A 26,118-nucleotide genomic window follows, 5' to 3' on the forward strand; every position below is an offset into this window, starting at 1 on the left:
AATAATGCCTACATTTTACACTTTGCTCCCACATTCCTTGCAGACAAACAGCAAAGAACACAGTGTTTCTCGGGGAAAATCTACAGTTTCTTAGTCCATCGTGTCGATCTCATAAACCCTGTCGTCAAGAAGGACAAACAGATGATTGAGGCAGGGATGTTCTCCTGGAGAAACACAGAGCAGGAAGGGAAGGGCTTCTTTTTTCAGCGCTCCAATCAGGTTCCTTCCTAAACCTTTGAAGGTAATCCAGGGTTGGACATGGGTCTCCTTTGACTTTTAGTAGGGTGATCCTTTCACATTTGCTACTAATAAATCCTTTACACTTGTGCAGAATACCTCTGCATAAGGGCAAAAGCCTCTGTGAGCAGCCTGGTAAGTTTCATACACAAGTTCTTTTCATCAGGTAGCACAGTGAAAAATCAAATGAAAGAGACGCATTAGAACAACGAAATTGCAATTACCCATCCGAGATCTCCTTTAATGGGATGCCAGGAGGACTTGCCCTTTATGCACGCGCTCTGACTGTAACTAATGCTCAGTAGCCATCAACAAATTATGACTCGTGACACTTTTGCTGCCGCAGTATTAAGCCCAAAGTCCAATGGAGAAAATATATGGTTTTTATTACAAAATTGTTCTTGTTTACAATTCTAATATCCTCTTCATTATCTACTTTTCCAGACATTTTAGGCAGTTCTGAAGACCTGGGGCAGCACTAGTCCTGTCATAAAGAGAAATTAATGTTGTTAAAGTTGGCCTAGCTGCCCTCTGGGACAGCAGAAGATGTGGAAATACAAGGCTCTGTTTTTAAAATGAAAATGATTAAAGGCACAGACACCTTGCTCTTGGAGCAGCCACTAAAACTTTTAATAAAATACGTGGGCACATACACACAAAAGCTGCTTTTCTTTCTCTTTCTTTAAGTCATCATCTTCCCTCTCTCTCTCTCAAATCCAACTTTGTTCTGTAGAAACAGCTTGCTTTAAAGACTAATAAGCGTAGGAATGACCTCATCATTATAAAGAACACATTTGTTTCATTGGGCAGTAGCTTACTCAGTAATGACCAGGCGCAGAGAGACCAGGAGAGCTTTCTCCAGATAGTCAGGAAGCTAATTAGGAGCACTCTTCAATGGGTCATCTTTACGACGACGACCGACAGGCTCAATCTGGCCTCTCGAAAACACATTCAGAACAGCCTGGAATTCACCACTGCCGGAGGTGTGCGCCCCTGCATGCCTCTTCCCAGATTTCAAGAAGGGGGTCTCCTCGGCAGGGGGGGGGGGAGGTGGAGGGAAGCAAGGAAGAAACAGCAAGCCAGTGGAGGTTATGAGAAATCATTTTAGAGGGAGCCTACGAAAAGTATCTTGAACAAAATGGCTCATATATCAGGAGAAAAATGGCAGGAAATAACTCAAAGGAAGAGAGCATAACCTTTGCCATCCAAGGGCCAAAGAACGGCAGTCTAGACTTCACCTCCCTGATCCTCCCAACCTTAGTCATTTTGTCAGGTTAAGTGAATGCTCTCCATATAGAGCTGAAGAGTGAAGTAACACCTCCATTCCACTAATGTTTTAATTGTAGTGTTTTATTTCAAGAAGTGTTGTTTTTCCACTATTTTTCTTTTCTTCTTTCTTTCTTTCTTTCTTTCTTTCTTTCTTTCTCTTTCTTTCCTTCTTCTTCCTTCCTAACTTCCTTCTTTCTTTCTTTTTGGTTTCTGATTTCTTTCTGACTTCTTTTTAATTTGCTCTACTTGGCAGCATTCAGCTCAGACACAAATTCTATTATTATAGACATGAGAGGAATAAAAGTGTCACCATATTCTTTAATTGTTTCCATTGTCTCATTGTTTGCTTGTTTGCTATTCACAAGAGTCCGTGTAGCTTCCTTACAAATACAAAATTACTGGAGGATAGTCAAAGGTCACTAATGGTTGTCATCTGCATGCGCACCTCTCTCCTTTAGATAATTTCATCAAACGTTTGTTCTGTAAACAGACTTAGCAGACTGGAGTCACTCCTTCCCATATTTTGAAGTAGACTCATATAGAAGCCATGTGAAACCACAAATCAAGACCATTTCAACAGCTTAGGAAGAATTGGTCACAACGCCATTACGTTATGCAGCTTGAGTATCCGGAAGACGGCCATACTGTCATGAAATGCTTCCCCGGCTGTTGCTTCAGTCTGCGTCCACTTCCTCCCCTGAGTTTAGGTTTTGTTTTCTCTCTTGATTCCTTGTTCTGGGGCTGTATTACACACAGATGGAGAAAGCATTTGCCCACACACAGTAATTTGAGGGGTGCCAGGCACTGCACACTGCTGCAATAGCCACGCTTCCTCTCCTGGGGCCTGATACAAAGTGTCTGAAATTCCACAATTAGATGTCCTGTCCTTTAGACTTTGAAGGTTTTCTAACCTTCAGGAGTCACCTAATTAAATTCTAATACCCTTAAGTATAAACACCTTAAGTGAAACAGCTAATACCTTGTTGGAGATTAGTTGGCAAGTAGCAAAGAAGTTTAGCTTTGGGATTATCGTAGCAATAACATTAACGTGATTGAGACCCTACTCTGTACCAGTCGCTAACTTCTTCCCATGGTTGAACTGATTTCAGCGCCACAGCAGCCCTTTGTAAGAGAGATAATCAAGGCACAGAGAGGGTAAGTCACACAGCTGCTAAGGACTGAACCACCAATCACACCCATGCACTCTGGCCCCAGATTTGACATTTACAACGAAACGATTCAACTCCACAATTCAACTCAAATCCATAATTAAAAAGGAGGGGGCGATGCCATTTGAAGGAAAGAACACTTAAAAGAGATGCTTGAACATCATGTTGCTTTCTTCAACCTCTGCTAAAGGCGCATAGCGTGACTACAACACCTCTTCAATGGTGAGCACATATCAACGATCACTATCTATTCCTGCTGCCAGGCATTTCTCCAGCAACTCATACAGCATTTTGCTTATTTGACTCTACTGTAGCCTTTTCCTGAGAAGTTATGTATCTACTCTCATTAAAATGCAAACACATGTTTGGAAGGGGGTTGGCCAAGGATGAAAAAGGCATCTGCTGCTGAGTCTGTGGTTTCCTCCCATGAAATATTTGTCTCCTTCACCCCAAGCTGTAGTTGAGGTCTAAACTTTCATATGCCTGTGCTCAATTATCAGGTAAATTGCATGAACCAAAAGGTGGAAAGCAGTGCATATTCTAACTGGATGTAGTGTTCTCATTTTTCACATTGAAAAATAATTTACAAAATACATCTTCAATCGAGCATCTTCATCTTACCTAAGTTAGAAAAAAAAAGAAAGAAAACAATTACTTTTCACTGATACCAATCGATAGAAGTTCATCATTATGTGTAATCAGAATTGAATGCAGATATTCCTAGTAAAACCTGTCAACTTGCTGAATTATTCATTTTATACACATATATACATATATCTATGAGTATATATATATATCTATACAATCTTATTTTGTGCCAATGAGCAAATATATAAAATTCCATGCACATGAATACTTAAGCATTGGGTCAGAATCACAAGTGGAATGCTGTATTTGGTAAAGCCAGAGCAGTGGGGGAAAGACATCTATGGATTAAAGTCCTGGCACTGCTTCATACTAGCTTTCTGACCATGGTAAATGTTCCTTCATCTCTCTGCTCTTTTAGTTTCTTTTTTTTTTTTTTTTAACTACAGCCATCATGCCATTTATTGGATTCCCAGAACTTATAAAATATTGTAACTGGAAATTTGTACTCTTTGACCGACATCTCCCCATTTCCCTCATGCCTCAGCCCATGAAAACCAAAGTCTGTTTGCATGAGTTGGCTTTTTTAAGATTCCACGTATAATCTATTTTCTCCCAGGAAAATAGAATTTTGTCAAAAAGAATAAAATAATTTCTACTTCATAAGATTATTGTGAAGAATAAATGAGATGTAGATTGGCTTATTTTTGAAATACAAGGTAAGTACTTGTCATATGGTGGAAATACAATAAATATTTTTGATGTCTTTGTTTTTTTTCCCATTGATTTTGCCCAGTACAGGTAATTACATTAAATTCGTAATTTCATTTATTCTTTATCTCAGATAAGTTTGTTTTCTATATTTAAGATCAGTATTTTTTTTATGTCATCTTATTTTTGGGAAACCAAATAATTAAGTATACATTTTATATATTTTCCTTTGTTTCCATATCACTCACCTTAGCCATCTTATGAGTTTCTTTTGTTTTCTTGTGTTTTGAGGGAGAGCTTTTAAACTTCACCTTTGTACCACCAACTCAAATTTCTACAAGATTGATCAAGGAAAGGGGTGCCTGAGTGGCTCAGTTCATTGAGTGTCCAACTTTTGATATCAACACAGGTCTTGACCTCAGGGTCGTGAGTTTGAGCCCAGCGTTGGACTCCATGCTGGGCATAGAGACCACTTAAAGAAAAAAATATATATAGATAGATAGATAGATAGATAGATAGATAGATAGATCGATCAAGGGGAAAAGAATGAAGATCCCAACTAGAAAAATGAGGAATGAAAGTGGAGACATTACTACTGACTTTATGGAAATAAACAGAGTATAAGGAAAGAAATACTATGGGGGCGCCTGGGTAGCGCAGTCATTAAGTGTCTGCCTTCGGCTCAGGGCGTGATCCCGGCGATCTGGGATCGAGCCCCACATCAGGCTCCTCCGCTGGGAGCCTGCTTCTTCCTCTCCCACTCCCCCTGCTTGTGTTCCCTCTCTCGCTGGCTGTCTCTCTGTCAAATAAATAAATAAAATCTTAAAAAAAAAAAAGGAAAGAAATACTATGAATAACTGTATGTTAACATATTAGATCATCTACATGAAGTGACAAATTCCTAAAAAGATACAACTACTGAAACTGGCCCAAGAAGAAATTTAAAAAAAAATCTAAATAGACCTATAACAAATAAACAGAATAGTAATCAAAAAAAAAAAAAAAAAAATCCAACAGCAAAAATTCCAAAACCAGATGTCTTTCACTGGTAAATCCCACCATATGGTTCAAACTAATTAACACATATACTTCACATCTTCTTTAAAAAAAATAAAGAGGAAATATTTTTCAACTCATTTTGTGAATCCAATATTACCCCGGTAATATTGACAAATTTATCACAAGAAAACTGGAAACTACTATTCCTTACGAACACATATACAGAAATCCTCAACAATATACTACCAAACTGAATCTAGCAATATATAAAAAGGATTTATACACCATAATCAAGTGGAATTTATACTAAGAATGCAAGATTTATTCAATGTATGAAAATCAATCCATACACCATGTTGCTAGAAAAAGGGCAAAACCCCAAATGATCAAATCATCATAATAGATGAAGAAAAAAATTAAACAGAATTCAACACCCCTTCATGATAGAAAAAAAATTCAGCAAACTAGGAATAGATGTGCATGTCTTCAAGTTGATAAGGGGCATCTACAAAAAATAGTCCTATAACACCAAACTTAATGGTGAAAGACTGAAAACACTTCCCATAAGATTAGAACAAAATAAAGGTTTTTTGCTTTCATCACTTCTATTCAGTATTGTACTGAAGGTTCTAGCCAGGACAATTGGGTAAGAAGAAATAAAAGACATCTAGACTGAAAATGGCACTTGCAAATGGCATGCTTGTGTAATATGGAGAATTCTGAGTAATCCAATACTAAAAATACCGCACACACACACACACACACACACACACACACAAACTGCTAGTAGAATTAATAAACAAATTCAGCAAGTGTGTGAGATACAACATCAATATAGGAAATCATAAGAAATTATTACAAAAATTTAAAGGTGTTTTCATTTACTGATACAATTTTTTAAAGTCCTTTTTAGAGACATAATAAAATATTTATAGATAAAAAAGAAATATAGTTCTATTTTTATACATTAACAACAAACAACCTAAAAATGAAATTAAGAAAACAATTTTATTTATAATAGCACCAAAAAATAAAATTCCTATAAGTAAATGTATCAAAAGAAACATAAGACTTGCACACTGAAAAAAAAAATCATCATAACAAATTAAGATCTAAATAAATGGAAATACATAGATTGGAAGAAGGCAATTGTTAAGAAGGCAATACTCCATAAATTGATATACACATTCAACACAATTCCTATCAAAATTTCTGTTGCCTTTTCTGCAGAAATTGACAAGCTGGTCCTTACATTCTTATGGAAACCAAAGAGACCCAGAATAACCAAACAACCTTGCAAAACAAGAAGAAAATTGGAGGACTCTTTCTTTCTGATTTCAGATTTTACCAAAAAGCAACAATAACCAATAACTGTGTAATCCTGGCATAAGGACAAAAATATAGATCAATGGAATATAATTAAGAGTTCAGATATAAACTCATACATCTAAGGACACTTGATCTTCTATAAGATGCCAAGATAACATGATGGGGAAAGAACTGTACTTTCAGCAGACAGTGGTGGGCCACCTGAATATCCACATGCAAAAGAAGAGGGAACTGTGTAGTGTTAGTTCTTAGCTTTGTCTGTTTTGCTTCCATAAGAAATTATTATCAAACTTCATTTATGAGGAGGACATTCCAAACATAAACAAAAGTGAAAACATTTTCATTCTCTCTGCATTGCACAGTGGTTCCATGGGAGGAAGGAGAACTGTAGAGCACATCTATCATATAGCAAAGTTTCAGGGTGACCCTAGGCATGTGGCCATTCGGCACACAGAACCACCTGCAATAACTACTTTGGCAAAATTATCCACCAAGCTGCCATTCTTCCTTCTTTCATAATTGATATAACTGTGATTTCCTGGGGCATCCAGAAACATATTTTTAATCTGTCTTGCAGCTGGGTGTAGTCATGAGATCCAGTTCTGGCCAATAAGATATCAGTGGAAGTCACATGAGAACTTCACAATAAATGTGACTTCTTTACCCTTATTCCTGACTGGACAGCAGAAGTAAAGACCAGAGCTTCATCAGCCTTGTGACGACAAAATCACCAATAAGGGAAAGGCTAAGGGAATCCTAGATCTCATCCCTCACATTCATGAGTCCCTGACCCAAGGTCAACAGGCAAATGATTTTCTGTTATGTAGGAAAAACCAAACCCCAATATCATTATCCTATTATACTGGGGTCTCCTTTACCTGCAGCTAAATTTAATTTCTAACGGATATACCTGATGAAATCTAACTGGTAAATGCCATTATTTCTGCTTTCCATTACAAGTTGTTCTTTTTCCTAGTATTAATCGAATGATTTTTCCCATACACTACATTTTAAAAATTCCGATGTAAGATTTATTTTCACATTATTATGATGTGGCAACTTGATTTTTTAAATAAGAGGTAATGGAAAGTTGCCATACTGTTTCATAAGAGAAATAGAAATTAATAAAGGGAAAGTTCATAACAATGTTACTGAAATAAATTATACTGGTTGGTTTAGTACATAATTAAATAAAAAGTGAAATAAGCAGAGTGATTCAAACTTCCTTGATAGCAGAAGTAATGTCTACACATAAAAATGGTCAAAGGAAATCAAAATATATAACACCAACGTAATAGGGCCTCACTGATTCGACAAGAGTGCTCATATTCAGAAGGAAAACACTACGGGATAGGAATCAAATTTCTTCACTTAAGCATCCGACTCAGTCCTCATTATCCTAAGGGCTGATTTTCCAAGGGGCTAAAATATTTATTTAAATTGGTGTGGTCTATATATATGTCACTTTGAAGAACCAACCGGTAGCCCTAAGCATCTATTCAATCATCAAGTATTTATCAAGTTCCTACCGTATGTTAGAGATTCCCTCGATTGGAGCCAGGTATAAGAGGTGATTAATATACACTTGATATCCTGGCCTTACTGGGATTATACTGCAGGGTGATATGATTAAGGAACTAGAAATATACAATAAAAATTAAAAGTGCCATGAAGTAAAAACCAAAACGTTTCTACTATAGAAAAAAAAAATCAGGAGCACCTGGGTGGCTCAGTAGGTTAAGCGTTTGACTCGGGTTCGGGTCATGATCCCAGGGTCCTGGGAGCAAGCCACACGGTGGGTTCCCAGCTCAGTGAGGGGCCTGCTTATCCCCCTACCCCTGCTGTTCCTCCTGCTTATGCTTTCTCACTTTCTCTGTCAAATAAATAAATAAAATCTTTTAAAAAAATTTAAAAAAATCACTGGGGGCAATTTCCTTAGCTATAATGATCAGATAAAGTATCTCTGAGAAGGGGCATTTAAACTGACACTCGACCGCTTAGAACAATGGGAATGCGATGATGCAGCGAATTAGACAAGAACTGGGGAAGGGTAGATATTGAGGGACATTGAGGTGGCGTTTCCGAGAAGAGACAGAAAAAAAGGCAGTGCTTCCTTGAGCAAAAAGGAAAGTGATGGGAAATGTAGTCATCAGGGTCCTGTCATGGGAGATCTTATGTGCCATGGAAAGGGTTATTCTAGTTAGGCAGGAAGCTATTTATATCAATTAAGGATGCCTTTCATTAAAAGGAACAGAAAAACCTCGATATATCAATGGCCTCAATATATCAATGGTTGAATATATCAACCATTTCTATTTATGTCAACAGAAGTCTGGGGGTCAGTTTGTTACAGGATTAATTCGGTGGTTCAAAGACACCATCAGGGGTCTCGCTCTGTCCAGTCTTCCATCTGGCATCTCTGGAGAGTAGGCGTTATGTCTTTACCCTTCTTGCCTCAAGGTCACAGTAGATAAACAGTTGTCCTCATTAAGATAAGCAGTTGTCATCTTGTTAGTGGATCCTACCAGGAAGGAACGGGCCTAGATCAAAAGGTCTTCTCCCTTATCTTTTTCTTCTGTAAATAGCACATTCCCCAATCCCGCGCAGTTCGTTGTTCCAGAGTGAAATTTAGGTTTAAGTTTAGGTTAGGGCCAGTGCTGCTATAAGAGCCAAGTACAGGGATAGCTGTAGAATGGTCAAAGTTTTCCATCAAACTTTTCTCTGTGTGAAACCCAGAAGACCTTATGGATTAGGGTAACTTCAGGAAAAACTACAAGGAAGCTGCTAAAAGCCAGGAGAACAGATCAAAAAATATGTTCACAATAATTGCTCATTCTTTATAAGTTTGCTGAAATTTCAGTGATATCTCCTAATCTTTTGTTAATGGAAATATAGTAGGAAACCCAGTGAATTCTTTCCTTGATCTTTCTCTTCCATTTTTAATCTCAGTTCTACTTAGATATGAATTACATAATTCAGAATATCGTCTGGAGTTTATTAAAATTCTTTGTGATTACTGAGGCCAAAATATTGCTCCAAAATCTTTAGAACCTCTTATAATATTTCTGGCACTTTGTTTTTAACAAATAGCAATATTTTTTTTGAAAACCAACAATTTATCCTAAAGCATCAAGTTCATCAAACTCTAATTTCTCTAAAATTTTGATTAATTTTTAATCTGTGAAAATCTCTGTGCTTTAAAGAAACAGGATTCATTTGACCTGAACTCATTTTCCTGTCTAATAGGGCATCCCTATTAAAGAAACTTTGAATTATCTACTCTCAATTTTTGGTAGATGGAATTACAGCCTTATAGTTTTCAAAAATGCAATTCCAGATATGGCCTTTTAATGTCAAAACCACCGTTTCAGAATATTCAGTGTTCTCCATGAGGATTCTTATATAGCTGGGTTATAATTCCTAGGTATATTAAAGTATATCAAAAGAAGGCTTCCTTCCATGTCATTTTTTCCTTTCTTTTTTAAATATGCAAGAGTAGTTTAGTTTACACCCTATATTCCAGGATTTCCTGAATAAATCAGAGTTGCATCTGGAATGATACTTGGAATACATGATTCAGGGGCAGGTCTACCCCCTCATTATTCAAATCATTAGAAATGGCTCATATGATGTCATCAGCTGTCAAGAGAACTTAGTATAAAGAGACCTTCCATCCGCAGACATCTATTTGGCCTCCTTTTAATTGCAGTGTCAACTCATTTGCAATATATTGTAGAGGGACAATAGACATTTAAACCTGGAATCTAGCATTCTGAAGGGTGGGCTCCTGGCCAAGATGCATTGGAAAAGGAAGATTGTAAGCTTAAAGAATAGATAAATATGAGCTTCAACCAAACCTATTGTCCAAAGAGAAACAAGAGTTTGCCATCAGGAATAAAATATTTCTGTTGAGACTTTGTAAAGGGTAAGGGCAAAGAACAGGAAAATTTTAATCTTCCTGTGGTTTTCACGAAGTATAACCTCACGTAAGCCAACCTGGCTAAGCAGAGTGAATTGTCTCATGACTTTGAAATGTCAATAACTCTTTATAAACAATGCATATGGTTTAATATCTGTCTAATTCCTCAGCCCGAGAGCTGCTACCATTTCTGAAATGAAATATAAGAATGAATAATATCTCGTAACCCTGAAAAATCAAGGTATTCTAAGAAACATAGGGATACGGGATAAAAATTGTTCATTTCTCCTTGTGCTGGCTGGATTTGGAGTTGATTTCCATTAGCCTGGCTTTGATAGAATCCATGTGGATGCGGATGCTTAATAGATTCTGTTTGGTGGTGGGGGTGGTTATTTCTGCAGCTGGTTTTGTGCTGAAGCCAAAAGAGTATAAAATCCTTTTAACTAGACTCCCAGCCCCCATGTGTGATAAACATAGTAGGCTGCCTCACTAGCACCAGCAACACGTAAAGTTCAGTTTCCGTCTGCAGGGAGATAAGAGGATCTTAACGGGTGGCTCTGAGCGCTGCATTTCCTATTTCACGCTCAGTGCATACGACTTAGGTTAACTCTCTTCATATGTCATGGATTCTTTAACAAGCCCACACTGCCCTTCCCAAGACACAACACTTTCCATTTCCACCAAATGTGCAAAGGTAATTGCCTTAAACCATACTGAATGTTTAAAAGCAGTAATCAAAGGTGTGAATATTTAACTGGTTTTATCTAAATGATTAATTTCTGGTGTCTCTATGTAAATAGTACAATGCTCCAGCAGTCTCAGGCAACAGAATATTTGCTCTTCAGTTCTGAAATTCAAGATACAGTTGTCAGTTGTATCACTTGACATGTATTGATGGCCCAGATATGAACTAGTGTCCTATGATATAAGTGGAATTCCAAGGCCTTTATTTAAATTATGCAAGATGTTCTCCCTGCCAGGGATTCGTTTGTCATGCACACCAAAGGATCCCTGTCTTTTTTAAAGCCTCTAACAAGTAAAGGGGATGCCTTCTATTGATCAAAATTATAGAGGAAATATAGTTCACCCCATGTCATTAGGTGCTATAACCGCAGAATAGCATATCTTGCTCCTGAAATTATCATCTCTGCACTTAATACTTTATGGACAGAGAATTTCCTTTTCATAAACAATTGCATTTATTAAGTATGATTAACATATATAAACTTGATTTAAAAACCAAACAGTGCAGTTGGATATACAATAATATAAAGTTCTAACTCCTCTTCTTTGACTTGGAGAGCCACTTCCTGGAAGTTACATGTGAGCATTTCCTTGTGTATCTCTCATGTATCTTCACACATACATGCACGCTCCACACATATATAAAAACAGCATTATATACATTCACACACTCACATGGGTACACAGGCACTGCCTTTTTGCACTTAATAATATATCAGCATTTACAATCACACAATCTGTACAATATATATCATTATTTTTGGTGCCTGCTTGGTATCCTATTATATGAAGTTATCATATTTTAAGTAAACACTCTTTATTAATTAATTGCATTTATAATATGAAGAATTCTACCGTGGGCATTTGTGACATGTATCTTTGTGCTCATGGGTAAATATATCCATAGCATAAATTTCTAAAAATGTACTCTAAAAATTGAAATGATGGGTCAGGAATACCAGAATATACAGAAGACTTTTGTTTTCTACAGGTTATTTCCTTTGTATTCCAAATTTGTAATAGACTGCCATCTAAACTTTGGAAACCATTGAGTCAGTTTGAATAAAAGGACAAAAAGAAATAACACTAGCATAAGTAAAAAAATGCAGAAGTACTTTTTTTTATTAAGTCCCATATTATCACAATTAAACTTAACTCAGCCCATAAGCCATGAGATAAAAATAAGGCATCATTCATAAGCACATTATGCCTTAACTTATTATTTCTTGAGACATAAAAGACAGCAAGTTTTATTCTTATCTTTAAATTTAAGATTTAGGGGTGCTTGGGTGGCTCAGTCAGTTAATTCAGCTCAGGTCATGATCCTGGGGTCCTGGGATAGAGCCCCGTGTCAGGCTCCCTGATGAGCAGGGATCCTGCTTCTCCTTCTGCCCCTACACCCATTAATGCGTGCTCTCTCTCTCTCTAATAAATAAATACAATCTTTTAAATAATTAAATAAATCCAGAATTTATATTTTCTTGGATATTGATGGAGTAATAGTTTTTCAAGCCTGAGTTCTTTATACTTCTCTGCCCTGAGTTCTTAGCCTAATTCAAAACTAAAACTCTACAGTAACAAAGTGTTTGCAATCCCCAACAACATCCATAGAGTGATTCTGTGCCTAAATTACAGCCTTTTTTTTGAGTGTGTGATCTTCCAGGAAGTGAGATTGAGAACAGGTTAACTATACCTAGTATTTATCAAGCCCTGAATCATTCATTCCAGGCCACAAAGACTGCTTTTGTGTGCAAAAGAAAAATTGCACTGGAGCAGTTAAGCAGGCAAGGAAGACTTTATTTAGACAAGATTATTGTAATAGAGGAGACAGTCTATTGCAATAGGAGAGAAAAATTGAACTCAACTCTCTGAAACATAAGGTCAGAGGATATTTATTTATTTATTTATTTAAAGATTCATGTATTTATTTGAGCGAGAGAGAGAGTGTGCAAGTGGAGGGGAGGGGTAGAGGGGGAGGGAGAGGGGAAGCCGACTCCTCACTGAGCCTGGGGTTCCTAGGGTGGGGGCTTGATCCCCAACCAGGAGATCATGACCTGAGCCTAAACCCAGAGTGGCCTCTTAACCAACTGAGCCACTCAGGCAGCCCAAGGTCGGAGGACATTCAAACGCTAGAGTGAGCTAATGGAGAAGTGCCGGAGGAACGCAGTGGGTAGGCTTGTCAATGCTCACTAACTGTTGCCCTTGCCCCCACTGCCTCAAAAATATTTTTCTTGATGCTTATATTTCAAAAGGATGAGTCCCAGGTCCTTGAGAAAGACAATCCTGGGATTGTCTGGAAATTTACACCTCTATCAAGGGTAGAATGTACCTACAAGGAACGAGGCCTTGACAAAGTATACTCCGAATTTTTCAAAGTTCTGTAATTGGAAAGAATAGATTTCTAGAGAGAAAGGACTTCAAAGCAAATTAGATGTATTTATCATTTAACTTAGGTCAGTGCAGAAAATATGTTGTGCTTTTCATCAGGATTATATATTGATAAAAAGTTACTTTCCTATGATTTAGCATAAACCCATAAACAATCTTATAAAGAAAGGAATCTGATTTTTGTGAAACTATATTACTAAACATACACTGGTGCCAGATTTCCCCTATGTTTAATGTAATTGTAACTTTGAAAAATAATTAATAGTTTGGGATTTCTGAAGCTTGACTTTTTTAAAAAATCCTGAATAATTTAGTCCATTCCCAGCAAAAATTAAATTTCTAAGGAAAAGAAGACAGTATTTAAAGCTTTCATTATGGGAAACAAAATGCTCTATGGAAATGTCTGTCTTGCTACAAATAAATGATCTAATGTATCACTGGTTAGAACTGGATGATAGCATTTCATCAAAACCTTCAAACTCTTCCCAAATCCAGCTGCCCAAACAGGTTCACAAAAATCCATTTTATTAATAATCTCCTACTGCCTCTGAGAACTTTGAGATCAGGAAGGTTGGGCCATGTAATGTCATAGAAAATAAAAACATGCATTTGCCAAGAGTGTAGGAAGGAAATAAACACCCTCTGCAATGGTTCTTAATGCCTATGCCACTCTTCTCTTGTTTTACTGTGTAATTTTACATTTTATAAAGTAATTCACCCTATTATTACTCTTGCAGATTGGCTTTGAAGTGTCCAGTCTTTCACTGGAATCTGACAATATGACTGATAATAGATGCTTGAAGTGTTTGGGGAAAAATAACCAATTTGCCAATTGTCTATGAGGATAGTAGTGTATAAGGATGCTTGGTCATATTCACCCTTTTTCCCCAAGATGGATACAACTGTTTGGGAGAATTTAGCAGCATAGCTAAGCCATTCTGTGTTTTGTTATTACATGAAAATGTAGGCATTATATGTAGAGGCTATAAATTGTGCACACAGGGTAGATCGCCTTGTGTGAAACAGGTTAACCCAGCTAAACAAAACCAAAACTTAAAGCAAAAGTCTCTAATATAATGGATTTGGCATATACATAGTTTTCAATTTGCTTATTCAACGTAGCTTTATTAAAATATTCATCAAGTCATCAAGAGCAAATACTAGCCATGTGAATTGTGAATGGCCATGTCCGTTAATATAAAAGAAAAATACATTTGCAATGAGAACCCATGGCTTCAAAAACTCTTGGTCATATTAATGGTAATCCTCTTATTTCCCTCATTGGTTTTAGGAAAGGGTGTGTTTAATATACATCAGAACTGTGTCCGTTGAAATGTAATATTAACTGATTGAGAAACTAACATACACATTAGCCTCAAAGGTGACTTGTATGAACTTACGACTTCATATTTGAATAACATGAAAAATCCTTTTTAATCTCATTAATAATTTTCAAATCAAGCTTTTTTTACTTTAACTACATAGCACCCGAGTTTCTTTGTGAAAATACAGGTTCTGATCATTCAAAAACTGTGTGCGGAATGTGTGCAGTTTTCATTGAAAAGCCACTTAGTTCTTTGAAGGTTTTATTTTTTTTTTTAAGATTTATTTATTTATTTGACAGAGAGAGAGACAGCCAGCGAGAGAGGGAACACAAGCAGGGGAAGTGGGAGAGGAAGAAGCAGGCTCTCTGCAGAGCAAGGAATCTGATGTGGGGCTCGATCCCAGGACCCTGAGATCAGGCCCTGAACCAAAGGCAGATGCTTAATGACTGAGCCACCCAGGCGCCCCTCTTTGAAGGTTTTAAACTACCTGCCTTAAATGCAGGGATGTAATACTTTGTACCCACTTGTCTTTTAATTCATTGCAGGTTTTTGTAGTTTTATTTCTAATTTCATTTTATTCATAATTTCCATGGTTAATGTTTAGTCTTAAGTCTTAATCAACCCCTAAACTATGACAAATCTCATTACATCTGGTGATAGCATTTATAAGAATAATAACAATAATGATAATAATAATTTTACTAAGGTCTACATCATGCTGCCTCTGATTTGCATGCTATTTTATTTTCTATTTTGGGATTAGTAGTGTGGTTTTCTACCTCTGCTACTTCATGATCGTTATATCTAATTAAAATGACCCTTTTTAAAACTCAGATTCACACCTAATGCTTGTAAAATTACAAATCAGTCATAAAATATGGGATGTTTTGTCCTTCATAATATGATAAATGTTATGGAAGAATTCCCAAATATTTAGTGTTATAATTTTTAGTCAGATATCAGGTTTCATATTTGGACTTTTTTTATTTTTATTTTTTGGTTATTTTTAAATTCAAGTTACAGAAAAGAGAATGGAATTGATATTCCTTAAAGACCTTTTGAATTCCATTCATTTATATATTCCACAAATAATTATTAAGTACATATTATGTGCCAGTCAGTGAACTAAGAACTAGACATAGAGATGAATAAGAAATAAATAAGTTAGCCATTTTAACAATGTGATAAATTATATAGTTAGATACGGAGCAAAGTACTGTGAAATCACAGTGTGAAGATCGTTGTAAGTACCATATAAATATCAACTGTCTACTTTATCATCAAGACATTTTCTAGTGAAGGATCTTAATTGATCTTCTCAATCCTCAACTGACAACAGATATCTCTGTGTGAGTTTTGAGTTCATTAACAGAGACAAACATGTCAGTAGATAATTAACAAAGTTTAACCTTTATTACTAAAAAAAAAAAAAAAAAGCTAAATTTGAGGACATATTCTAAGGGTGCAGTGACAATGGTCCTTTTAATCCTGAGCCCCAGAATTAAACTGATGTGCTGACTTAGTCTAGGAAAAAGAAAGCCTGCCAGATTATGTGGTGGTCTTATCTATAAAAACTTATGGCATGGATGAGCTCCCAGAAAAAAGTGGGAGAAAATAACTGATCCACACATGCCAATTCCTCTCCCAAACTCATCAATCAGGTCATTTATTCACCTCCTTGCAAGGACTAGCAAGGCAGCTGAAGACCAGGAAGTATTAGAGAATAGCCTTCCTCATGGAAACTGTAAGAGTTGGGAAAACAATGTACCCTACTAAAAACAAGACAACAACAAGCCCAAAATGGAGTCACTTATGCTAAGTCACTAAATTGAGACTTAATTAGTTTTGGCTCTGCCGGAAATGGAATCTTAAACCAGTCAACCAGGAATCCCCTGATCAGCACTAGTCGGGTCATCTGCCTGATAGACCCCTGATGTCCCCTAAAGGAAAGTGACCTTGCCATAACCAATCCCCTTTTTTTTTCTAGTATAGCTTCCTTGCTCCCACTCCCTTCTGCCTATAAAAGTCTTTCATTTTGTACAGCTTCTCAGAGCTTCCTTCTATCTGCTCTATGGGATGCTGCCTGATTCATGAATTATTGAATAAAGCCAAAAAGATCTTTAAAATTTACTCAGGCTAGATTTTTGTTTCTTAACAACCCCGAGCATGCATGTTGAAAATCCTAAAATGGTAGTATAATTACTTTAATCTGGAAAGTCCAGTACATCTCTACCAGCCTTTAAACATTGCCAGATAGAAGCACAGTCCCATTACTGTCTTAAGTGCCCCCTCTATTTCAGCAGAGAAGTGTTCTCTCCACTTTGCTCCCACCAAATCTGCACTATCACATGCTTACAAATCCCTCAGCAACCTTCTACTGTCTTCATGTATAAGTAAAAATTGGAGAAAGCATGTTTTCTGCTCGAGTAAATGAAAATTAACCCATCTTTTCTCAAAAGAGGAGAATTTGAAGCTTTTCCTGACAGCTAAAATTTTTTCTTCTTGCTGAGCACTGTTAAACTCTTCTCCAACAAAAATAACCATCCATAATTTCGTTATCTGTGCTACTGTTTATAAAATAATAAAGTGGGGACTTAAATAAACAAAGATAAATAAAAAGCAGATGTTGGACAAAAGCCTTACATAATTCTTCAGAGCATAGAGATTTTCAGGGGCAAAGGCTGTGGCAATTCAGAAATAAAGGTTTTTGTTTTGTTCTGTATTGAAAGATAAAGACGGATTAAAGAAAAGAGGAAAAGAAAAAAGAAAAGGAGACCAGTACACACTTAACACAGTGGCTGGTGAGCATGACCCTTGTATATTGGATCATTTTTTTAAGTGACCTAGGGAAACTTCGAAGCCTTCAAGGCTACCCAACAACCATAGCCCCCAAACAAGATGTCCACCCCCTCTCCTCGCACCTTCATACCTTTTCCTGTTTCCTGTCAATGTCAGATCCATGTGTTTTTTCTTCTTTCTCTTGCAATGCCACTTTCTTTTTCTCCAGTTGTCCCTACTGTTGTCACGCCCAGGTCTTGCTGATCCTCAAAATCCTTTGTCATTTACCAAGTATGGTGTCCTCCTGTTCATGTCTCTTTTTGAAATCTCCCTCAACTTCTATGACGCCACGCTCTTTGGGTTCTCGTAAGTGTTCCCTTTCTCTTTCTTTCACTAGTCCAGGCAAGCATTTCTGAATGCCTGCTAAACATCTTCACTTCTATAAATACCTACAACTGAACGAACTTTGGGAGGCAGTGGCCAATGCTTATTCACCCACCATTCCTATTTCCAAATGGAAAAACATCCATTAGCATGATACAGTCCCCGGAAAGAAAAAATATCTTAATTAATTGGTGACTTTGATATAAATTGTGTGCCTTCAGCTCTTATTTCTCTGTGGGAGCTGGCTGCCAGCGGAGAGCACGTGTTCGGATGAGCAGCTCAATATTAAGTTTTACAGGGGAGGACGTTACGCTATGAGAGCTTCGCATAAAGTGGTCTGGGAACACATACCTAAAATAAATAATCATGCCTAGTAAAAAGTGGAAGTTATGGACCACTAAAAAGAACTAGTAAATTTTGAGGACTAAATAGATATATTCTAATACCAGGACGGAGTCTCAAATCTTAAATATAAGAAACACCATACAATAGCAAGAATATTCGGCAGAAGAAATGATGTTCGTAAAAGATAAGTTCTGTGAGGTGAAGGGGATGTTAGAGGTTTGGAAAAGATACCTGGAGATTTGGGGATGAGCCGTAGATGAGGTCAGTCAGGAAGACTAGAGACAGATTTTATGAAAGTCTTCGTACTCCTGGTTAGGGAATTTAGACGTGAATGTGTAGGCACTGTGAAAACAGGAGAGGCATTTGTATCCATTATGTAACAAAATTCATTCTGAATTTTAAAACAATAGCTATTACATCAGTATGGAAGATTAATTGGAAGCATCACTGCTACATACCGGTGTCTAAAACAGCAATTGATTCACTGCTGGGCTTGCAAAACACAATTGCTGAGTGAATCAATTATGTAAATGGAGAGAGGAGGCCAAGATGGCATTCAGAACGATTTAAGTGGTGGTAATACAAAGAGAGGAGAAGAGGACTGGCAAAGACCATTGGAAGAATAATAGAGTCCTTTCCATAAGAAAGGAAGGACTAACACAATTTAGCATTTGCTACTTGTTAGAAACTATTTTGACATGTTCCTTCACTTGGTCTTCACAATAATCCTGTGAGGTGACAGAGACTCAGGGATTCAATTTGCTGAAGTCACATTGCAGGGAAAAGGCAAAGAACAATTTAAATGGTATTTTGACTTTAAATCATATACTATTCACTTCAGCATGATTTCAACAGTGTCAGTGCAGCTTTGTCCTTTAAAGAAAGTTCCCAATGTCTCTGAAGCTTGCTAAAATATTCTTAAGAAAAATATCTCAACAGATGAGCAGTTTGCAGAGTGTGTTTCCTTACCTGTTAGACATTCAAGAAGTCAACACAGCTCAGCTAAAATCATGATCTCCCCCCACGGCCCTTCTCCATAGTACGTTCTGCATACACTATGCAACAGTTTCCACGCCACTGCCCAAGTGATACTCCCAGGAGTAAGGTCAGTCTCTCTAATTACACCCTCTGCATTCAATTAAATACCACGTTATGCCAACATTTTCCTAAAAATTTCTCAATCTACTTTCTTTTTTCCTTCCGTCCAACTAGAGTCCTGGTTCAGACTCATCACCTGTCATATGTATTACTGTCAATCCTTATACTCGTCTTCAGCCTTGCTCTACTCCAACACATTTTCTGTCCCACAAGTGTAAAAAATGTATCTAACTTATTTAAATATTATTTCCTTCAGATATTTTCAAAATAAGTGGAATATTACATTGACTTTTTATGGTATGTGTTATTCTTATGGAAAAAAGTGCTCGTCAATTTCCTTTAAATGCAAACAAATAGATGTAAACAAATGTTCATTAGAATCCTTTATTTAAATCTACCTAAAGCCATATATCAATTTCTGTTTGTTTTCTTTTTTAGTTACCTAATCCCTCTACAATCTTATCTTTACTTATTTCTGAAAGTGAAAGAAATAAAAATCTCCATTATGCAATGAAGTCTGCAATATTTGACCATCATCCCCAAAAGAACTGTGGTCGAAACTACCAATTTTCTTGGACACTTAAGTGATGCTATGTGTCAAATGGAGGAATTCGGAGGAGGAAACTAGAGTGGGAAGGAGAGAGAAGTCGTTTACAAAGATGTTTACAAATAACATTTCTTGGGTGCCTGGGTGGCTCAGTCGGTTGAGTGCTTGATTTCCACTCAGGTCATGATCTCAGGGCCTTGAGATCAAGCCCCACCCAGGGCTCTGCGCTAAGCATGGAGCCTGCTTAAGATTCTCTCTCTCTCTCTCTCTCCCTCCGTCCCTCCCTATTCTCTCTCTCTCTCTCAGAAAAAAAATTTAAAAATTTTAAAAAATAAAATAAAAATAACATTTCTGGTCAAAGTATTTTGATCCCAATTCTGCTTTGTCAGAAGTTATACTTTTTTCATGAGAACTCAACAGGTCTTAAAGAAGTAATTATTTCTATTTCTTCTAAATTGAATATGTAAGATTTAAGGTAACTAAAAAATCCGTTTATTAAAGGAAATATTTTTAGAGGAAAACTTCAAGATACACAATCACTTAAAATTTTAATTTTAGGGGCGCCTGGGTGGCACAGCGGTTAAGCGTTTGCCTTTGGCTCAGGGCGTGATCCCAGCGTTGTGGGATCGAGCCCCACATCAGGCTCCTCTGCTATGAGCCTGCTTCTTCCTCTCCCACTTCCCCTGCTTGTGTTCCCTCTCTCGCTGGCTGTCTCTATCTCTGTCAAATAAATAAATAAAAAATCTTAAAAAAAAAATTTAATTTTACTTTATCAAATCATAATATTTGAGTCTGATTAAAGTATAACCACATTTTTTATGGCATTCAAAAGATATTTACCAGAAAATTTGACCTTTGTGGTAACTCGTTCACAAAATATGGAAAATTAAATAAAAATATTAAAAAATAAAAAATATTTTATAACTCAAATTGCATAATTTATGACTGCAACGATAAATGCAATTCCACAAAGTTTATTATGCTGAGTATATATTGCCATTTATTTTTTTTCCAAATGTAAAAGTAATTGCAAGCACAGAATAGTTAAGCTATGTATGGATATAGAAATGGTAACATTTTGTTTTCATGTGAAAGTTTCCAACCCCATTTTAGGCCAGAGTTCTGTAGAGTACCAACATTATTGCCTCTTTCTTTGGGTTTCCATAAACTCCGACATTTTTGCCACACAAGTTCCAAGTCACAATTTCTTCTTGTTGTGAACATCCACAATTCCTTGGGTCTGCGTGGCTCTATTACATGGTGAGAGACTGGAGAACACCGGCTTTCTCTCTGGGATAAATTACACAGTACCAATAATGGCAACTAAAAAGTTTACAAAAACTTCAAATAAAGAAAATATACAAAATGGTTATAAAAAGAGTTGCCTTTAGTGACACAATAATATTATGGAAAGCAAAGAGGTTCATTTTATTGGATTTAGTAAGAAGCACTTGATGTAGAGAACTTCATGGTGCTTATCACGAATAGGACATATTTATGGGAGAAGAGCACTGAGCCTATCACTGCAAAGCTGGCTGAATTTCAGAAAAATAATAGAATGACTCACTTGGGATTTCCAGAACATATTCCTTCCTGCATTTTCATACCTCTCATTTCCTTACAAGGGTGCTTATAAAGAAACATTCTCTCAACTGTAGTTATTTCTTTCTTTGTGACAAGAAAATCAAATCTTAGTCTAGAGAACCAATGCTTATCACCTGTAGAAAGAATTTTTTTCTTGTAGGCAGACACATAATTAGGAAATTGACTAATACATTCTGCTTATTTACTAAATACTCATGAGCTTTGTTCCAATAGCACAGTGTACATACTAAGAAATGTATGAAACACAATAGTGCAAATCTGTTCATATTGTCTAATATTGGTATTCAGGCAAACCTGAGTCTTTTAAGTATTATGACCTATAATTCAAAAATGACGGGAACCTTTTTAACATAAGCGTATCTCTACTAGAAAGTCATACATGGAAATAATTAATACAAAGCCATGAGATTTTGTTTTCTATTGCATTATCAAGAAACAAATATAAAATCCTCTGCTTAAATATAATTTTGAGTGTCATATAAAGGTTTCACATTAGTGGATGGAGGAAAAACATATATGGACAAATACTATAAATGAATAAATCTCTGAATGACTATGAACATCCAGACACAAAATAGTGATTAAAATAAGCATGAAGACTGGAAAAACATTGAGGAAAAGCCCATCAAAAAAGGTCCTGATTATAGTCTTAATTCATATAGTGTCTTCTTTTAATAGAGATAACTTAACAATTGTATAATTAAGGTTTTGTTTTATAACTTTTTAACATTTTCCTATATGCATCAGCCAGTATCGCGAACTGTAAAACAAGTTCCTCATCTTGCATCCTATCTCAGTGTGGTGCTTGTGATCATCGAACTCATTGACAAAAATGAGGATTCAAACATAACTTATGTCGGAGTGAAAGTTTGATTTAAAATGGCTTATGTTCTTGTATTCCCCTTTGCTTACCAGAACATCTAAACAATTACTTAACTGAAGGAATGTTCTATTGTTTTGAAATGAAGTATAGCTTCTTGTACTTTCATTATCCTTCTAATATTTAGAAAATGCTTTTTATCACAAGAGTCTATATAACTGATTTCACAGACATTACGTCCCTCATACCCACAGCACCTTGGGAGATACTGGAGATTTATTTCTACCTAGTTAGTTATATTGGGTCAAGAAACATTCACTGCCATGGTGAAGATCAACTAGTCACTATTATAACAACAACCACAGAAGCAATCTTGATTTATTTATAGAGCTATAGTAGAGATAACTTTTAATAGACTAAATATTTTTATTGCATGTAATTTAAGATGAGTAATTTAATGATTGTATGAGTATGATTTGATGAATCAGCTAAGAAACCTAGAAAAGAGAATGAAACTTCAACTGTAATATTTTAAAAAAGGAATGTGATCCCATTATATGTTGAGTCCCCTGTTAATTGTTCAGGCTTTTGGTCCATTTTTGGCTGCATGTGGACTCAAAATGGTAATATACATATATACATATATATAATTCTGATGATGAGTTCTTTGGTCAGACTCTTGCCTAGTTCTTATTTAGAAGCCAGTTTTCTCAACAGCCATGATGTTCAGTGCACAGAAGATACCTAGCCGAACTATTGCTAATAATTACTGGTATCTATACAGAGCTTTGCAGTTTGCAAAATGCGTGTGCACAATTATTTCACGTGTCCCTCATGTCTACCATGTGACATAGAGATTCATCATCATCTACATTTGGAAATGAGGTAGTTGAAGACAATGCCGTAGCCTTCCCCAGCTCACTCTGTTTTGGTTGGGGCTTTGAGCCACGATCTTTGGATTATAGTCTAGTACTTCCTGCTTTAACAGGTTGCCACTGCTAATGGTACTTAATGGTCAACCATTCAAACACATGACCGTCTGAGTTTAGAATGCTATAGCTTTAAATATAAACTAAAACAAACAAACAAAATCAAGCTATAGTACATACAATGGACATATAGTACATCAACTTTGTGAAACATTTCTAAAAGCTTAATGTCTCTCAGTTTTTATATTCTGGTGCTTTTAAGAAATAAAAATTTCACAGTAGGTCATGAAAAAAATAGATCCAAATATACATAAAAAAGAAACATAGACTGTAAAAATATTTGAAAGATAATGAAGAGGATTTGTTATCTGTATTGATTGAAATAAACATGGAGAAATCTCTTAATAGAGTTAGAATTAATTTCCTTTACTTCAACAGTGATATAGTGATCTCTGCCCCATATCTCTTTGTTTGGATCGGTTTGGGTTTTATTTTTCTTGTCATCTTTATTCAAGTATTTCACATCAGTTATATTACAAATTACAGTAAATGTTGAAAATTCCAGAATTCAAAAATTAAATACTTTACTTCAAAATAATGTAAGATAATGTCAATATAAATCATCAGTTTAACACAATTCTAAACTAAACTACAAACCCAAAATAGACAATAGTCAATGGAGTCTACTTAATCTACAAAGTAGGCATTCGTGACTAAAACCAAAGAAGACTCCCAAAGTCTAAATAACAGAAAACGCATAATACAAAAGATGTAGGTACAAGACCAAATCCAAGCTCTAAATATGATTAAAAATAATTATAACATAATAATATTGAAGATACCTATCGAATAGCAACATAGCTGAACAACTTAATCAAAAAATGGGAAGATAACACTACCCCACTCGATAAAAATAAAATTCTGTAAGACTGCAAATACCTTGATATGAGAAAAATCAAATCATGAAAGGACTTTAAAAAAAAAATCACAGCTGAGATTCCAGCTCTAAAGCACAACTGCACAGCCATTGGTTTCAACCCCGATAAGTAGTGAGACATCCAGGTAGAAGAAAGCAATAACTATCCTACCGTCCAAACCTGTTGTCGCCTCCTTCGAAGATGTCACATTCATAATTTTCCTTGTGTTCTTAAGAAATGAGGAAGCATCAGATAGAACAAATCCAGGTCTTCATTCTATAAACAACCACGCAATAAAGAAAAGTTTTCCCTCATTGTTCTTGCCACTTCTCTTACTTGTGGTCCTTTTATTCTGTTTACTACATCACTCCTCCTGGTTAAAATTCATGTACCCTACTGCGGGCGTGAGCAAACAGAACTGAGAGCATGCCGCCTGAGCAAGGGCTGCTACAAGATTTCGTCAGTTTTCCTCCCTCTTTGGCACTTGGTTTGAAGAGGGAAGGATGACACAGCTATTAGGAACTAAGTTACTTAACACACTGACCAGGCTGAGTACGATCCTTCCAAAGAGAAAGAACTACATTATTCCTCTGTGAAACAGATTAGACTTTAAGAAAGAATCATGGATAAGGTGACCATATTCTCTCTTATTTAAATAAATATTCAGGTCCAAAGCCATTTACAGACCCAAGTGTATTCTTCCTTACCTCCTGCCCCTACCTCTACCCACTACCTACCTTAGGAAATATGGACGGCTTCTTCCTTACCTCCTGCCCCTACCCCTACCCACCCCCACCTTAGGAAATATGGCCGGCTTCTTGGAGTTTGATGTTTCAAAACCTTCATTTACAGACAATATGCCTCATATTCTGACTTATTTGTTCTCTTTGATATGGATTATATATATGGCCTTAGAATTCATGGACAATATCATTATTTTCCTTATGTTGAAGAAGTTGCTTTTATTTTCTTTCAGTTCAGGAGTTAAAAAATATTTTTGTTATTTCCTCTCATATTCTCCATGAACACTATAAAAGGTAAAACAAGGGTCCCTGGGTGGCCCAGCTGGTTAAGTGTCTGACTCCTGGTTTCAGCTCAGGTCCTGATCGCAGGGGCGTGAGATCAAGCCCTGCGTGAGGCTCCGCTCTGAGTGGAGAGTCTGCCTGAGATTCTCTCTCTCTCTCCCTTTGCCCCTCCCACTCGTGCGCTCTCTCCCTTTCTCTCTAAAATAAATAAATCTTTAAAAAAGGAAAAATAATTGATATTGTTTTGTGGTGATATTTACCACCAGTTGTGAAGCTTTGTACTACCTGGAGCATTTCATATGCAACACTTTATCCTATAAATAACACTGTAAGTCTGGTATTATTATTTTCACTTGGCAGACAAAAAAATTAAAGCTCACAGAAGTTAAGAACTTTTCAGATATCACAGCATTAATGAGGGATAAAGAGCCAAAATTGAAGCTGTGTTTGTTGTGGTGTTTTTAACATTAAAACATTTTTTACTCTGACTAGACAGTTCATATAACAGGTATTATGCTTAAGTATTCCCTATACTTAATTGGAAAGTAGTTATGATTATTTTCAATCCCATCAAACTTTTTTTTAAAAAATCTCTTTTGATATTTGATAATTTTTAGAAATTTTGTAAAATTTTCTTACAAAAATTTAAGTCCCCCATTGAAAAAAAGAGACTGGGATATAGCATATTTCTGAACCACCTTCTTTATTTTGTAAGCAAAGTAATAGACACTGAGACTTGCAACAAAATCACATGCTTGGCTTTATCTGTGGTATTCCCAGAACGACAGTATAATGAAATGTCCCCACATTGTAATAGTGGGCTTATAAACATGTCCGTATGTGTATATACTTATAATATTTTTTTGTGCCAAAGGGACTTTCATGTTTGCCAATAGTCCTCAGAAATATGAAATTAAAAAATCATACACAATAATTTGAAACATAAATGAACTTTAAATTCATGTTGACTCTACCATAAATAGCTCTCAAAACAT

The 26,118-nt window shown here is 36.2% G+C and overlaps 1 long non-coding RNA gene across 2 annotated transcripts; it reads right to left on the reverse strand.

The window, feature by feature from the left end:
- Nucleotides 1–606: 606 nt before the first annotated feature.
- On the reverse strand, nt 607–24,528 carry LOC103661358. Of its 2 annotated transcripts, none has more exons than XR_568046.2 (3): nt 24,270–24,528; nt 18,414–18,524; nt 607–2,628 (listed from the first exon to the last, which is right to left on the reverse strand). It is a non-coding gene; the product is annotated as an uncharacterized LOC103661358 (long non-coding RNA). The 2 variants fall into 2 exon arrangements; XR_568045.2 differs by having other exon boundaries at nt 607–3,296.
- Nucleotides 24,529–26,118: the final 1,590 nt, after the last annotated feature.

This window comes from Ursus maritimus, unplaced genomic scaffold, assembly GCF_017311325.1.
Source record: "Ursus maritimus isolate PB19 unplaced genomic scaffold, ASM1731132v1 scaffold_9, whole genome shotgun sequence".
Classification (NCBI taxonomy): domain Eukaryota; kingdom Metazoa; phylum Chordata; class Mammalia; order Carnivora; family Ursidae; genus Ursus; species Ursus maritimus.